Below are 3,844 nucleotides of genomic sequence, written 5' to 3'. Positions count from 1 at the left end.
GGCCTCCCGATTACAATGTTCAAAGGTGATCTCTCTAAAACAAGTTGTAAAAATTCTACAATCATCTCTACTATTAAAGGGGATCTGCCGTCATGATGGTTCGACCACGACAGATCCCCTCGCTAGCACTGCCACCGCTAGAAGTTCCATCAATTTTTTTCATCCCTCCAAAAACCAACCGAGTTAATATAGAACAAAACGGTTCAAAAAAAACCTCTACATGACCACGCACCCACATCCTCAACTCTCCCCAAACTACCCGATTGCTCCTCCCACCATCCCTCCCGAGAAAATCCCCCATCGCCGCCGCGCCAGCACCACCAGCAGCTCGCGCGCCGCCGCCTAAGATCCGCCTCGTCCCGATCCGCCATGGCGACCCCACGGTCGACGTGGGCGCCGCCGCCGCCGAAGGGAGGGCGAACCGCTCCTCTCGCGCAGCCGCTCGCCGCCGCAGACGCCCCCGCGCCGCTCGCGCCCGTCCCCCGCGCCGCTCGGCACTGCCGCCGCCCCCGCGCCGCTCGGTGTCGCCGCCACCCTCGCGCCGCCACCACGCCCTGTGCCTTCCCGCCGGCCCTCCTCGCCACCTCGCCCTCTCGCTCCCCGTCGGCCCTCTTCGAGTGGGCAGCCCCCGCCGCCCCCTGCGCTGCCCAACCCCGCCGATCTGATCTGGCACGCATACCATATATACTACCGACCGGCCGAGTAACATCTTCTTGACTCTGCACAGTCTAGATGTCCAAGCACTCAATCACATGAGGTAAACACATGCTTCTCCTTTTACGGATAGATAGAGGCTGTTGAGCAGTACATCTTGGCCATCACGTACTAACACGATAAGACAGGAATATACATGCACATTAATTGCCATTCTCCAGTTCAAGGGAATATCCATAATAAATTCCATGTTTATACAGCTACCCACTGTTGAATGGTTTCTAATTTTCTTTGTAATCAATCTTTGGAGTCAATTGGACAAAATTTCTCTGAAGATTATATTGGGGATTGTGGCTTCCAGCCGACCTCTATAAGGGTAAGATGTTTTGCAGGATCGCAAGTAAGAATTATTTTTAATTTTGATGATCACACTGAGACAAATACTGTGGGGCTTAAGTCGAAATTCATGGCAAGAGATTGGCATTTTTTTATCAGAAGTGTATTGCTATGCACCGAAGTGTGACATAAAAGGTGTGTTATTATTTCCACATCTCCATTTGTCAAAAACTAATGGACAAATGTGCTCCAATTTTTACTACATGCAGGACTAACATGTAGCAGTGGGAATAATGCATGCTAACTATATGTGTATGTAATTCATATCTCACTTCTATCCTTTCATTGGCGTTGTTCACAAAGCTCGGAAGGACCCATTAACTGCCATGTACAATAATTACCACCCAACATTTGTAAAAAGCATTGGTATTTTTGTCCGTCTTTTTCCTGACTTTATGCCTGTTGTTTTTGCAGTCTTCTGATGAAGGAGATAAATTGGGAGATAGCAATGCGGTATGTTATAATTATCTGCCCTTACTTGTGAAGAATCGCCATGCTATAATGATCATGAATGTGACAGAAGATGCAAGATGTAATGTCTGCCCGATTGGTAATTTGGTGTGTTTTGTTCTCATCCTACTGTATTGTGTTTTATCCCTCAGCAAAGCATCTTGAATGTCGCTATTAGTTTTTTTATCATCCTTCTCAAAATAGTACTGTTGAAATGTTCTATGCAAGCTTTGTTGCACTACTAAATAATTAGTCATACAATTAAAATATCACTGTAACAGTTCTCATCGAACAAAATGATGAACCATTTTTAAATAAAACTATAGTGTAAAACCCTTAGCATGTACTAAAAGTATCTTAAGTGAAACAATAGTGGAAGTGGAGACTGGATAGGATGACGGCAACATCACCTCATGTTTAGCAACAACAATCGGGTACATCACAATTGTCGGCATCATGGGGCTCTCCCACACCAACACACTTCAGGTTTGATGATTGGTGATATATACCATGCACAGTTTTATCTTTGCATAGGTTCATTGGCTTATGGCATTTGATCAGTTTTTTCTTGGCTTGCGTAATTGCACAACCATCCCGACTTTTCCAAAAAAATAGAATGTCTATGATTATGAGGGTAACCACAAAAATAGACAAAAGTGGCAAGACTCGGTACGAAACATTGCACACGATCTTTACACCTAGGACGGCAAAAATAAGACCTTCTGTTTATGACACTTATTTATGTTTAAATGTTGGGTGAGATTACTAATGTATATATTGGATGTGGAGAAACTGAACATATGTTGTACTCAGCGCATTTCATTAAATATATTCGCTAATAAACCCATGCTATATTTATCGCCCCGTGGGAATGTACAGGTATTTCGCTCGAGTTTTGCGTGGGCTGCTCGAGCTGCACGCAATGTGGAGACCCGGCGCCGCCTCCCACAGGCTGATGCTATTGCATGTCATGGCGGGGACAGGCATGTGTGCACTACTTGTGCAGGGCGTCGAAGTGGAGGCCCCCGATCGGAAGGGACCCCGTTGGAGATGGGGTTGGGAGCAGAAGCGAAGGTGCTGGACCCGTCTCTTTGCATAGCGGCGCTAATCTGCTGGTCCTTAAAGGTGTTGGTACATATGTGCTTTGAAAAAAAATTGTTAGGTATGATTCTCAGTTCTCGCTACCTTCCAGTGATGCAATTAGAATTTCAAATATCCATTGTTATTTCCAACTATTTTTTGTGTCTGATTGAATAATATCCATTACTAACTTACTTACTACAAATCTCTACTATTAAAGGGGGATCTGCCGTCGTGATGGTTCGATCTCTCGATCCCACCTCCCACAACCATCGACGCAATGAAAAACTCCCCGCCTCGCTCTCCTCCCCCCGCCCTTCAGAAAAAAGATTTTGTCTCGCACACGACTGAACCATAAAACCAGCCCACGATCCCACCCAGAACTACTTCTCCCTCCGCCGCACGCCATTCTTCCTTCCCCCACCTTCCCGACCTCCTATTGGATCCGGACATCACACGGCCATCACCTGCGTGTCGGCCGCGCCTGCACGGAGGAAGGCCCCGCCGGAGATCTCATCCATGGCGGCGACGAAGGCGTTGAGGTCGCCCAGGAGGGGCTCGGCGAGCGTGATCGCATCGGGGGTGGGGGTGGCGGTGGTGGCGGTGAAGAGGAGCGCGCAGGCGAAGAGCAGGTCGTGCGCGCGGGAGGCGGCGGCGGCGCGCGAGGAGGCCCCGGGAGAGGCGCGAGAGGACTGTTGGAAATATGCCCTAGAGGCAATAATAAATTAGTTATTATTATATTTCTTTGTTCATGATAATCATTTGTTATCCATGTTATAATTGTATTGATTGGAAACACAGTGCATGTGTGGATACACAGACAAAACATTGTCCCTAGTAAGCCTCTAGTTGACTAGCTCGTTGATCAAAGATGGTCAAGGTTTCCTCACCATAGGCAAGTGTTGTCACTTGATAACAGGATCACATCATTAGGAGAATCATGTGATGGACTAGACCCAAACTAATAGACGTAGCATGTTGATCGTGTCATTTTGTTGCTACTGTTTTATGCGTGTCAAGTATTTGTTCCTATGACCATGAGATCATATAACTCACCGACATCGGAGGAATGCTTTGTGTGTATCAAACGTCGCAACATAACAGGGTGACTATAAGGATGCTCTACATGTATCTCCGAAGGTGTTCATTGAGTTAGTATGGATTGAGACTGGGATTTGTCACTCCGTGTGACGGAGAGGTATCTCGGGGCCCACTCGGTAATACAACATCACATTCAAGCCTTGCAAGCAATGTGACTTAGTGT

At 47.0% G+C, this 3,844-nt stretch overlaps 1 pseudogene; it reads left to right on the top strand.

Moving 5' to 3' along the window:
- The first annotated feature begins 220 nt into the window (after nt 1–220).
- On the top strand, nt 221–3,155 carry LOC123408031 (annotated as a pseudogene).
- Nucleotides 3,156–3,844: the final 689 nt, after the last annotated feature.

This window comes from Hordeum vulgare, chromosome 1H (assembly GCF_904849725.1).
Source record: "Hordeum vulgare subsp. vulgare chromosome 1H, MorexV3_pseudomolecules_assembly, whole genome shotgun sequence".
Lineage (NCBI taxonomy): Eukaryota > Viridiplantae > Streptophyta > Magnoliopsida > Poales > Poaceae > Hordeum > Hordeum vulgare.
Note: the sequence above shows the minus strand (reverse complement) of the source record. Positions and strands in the feature narration are given on the sequence as shown.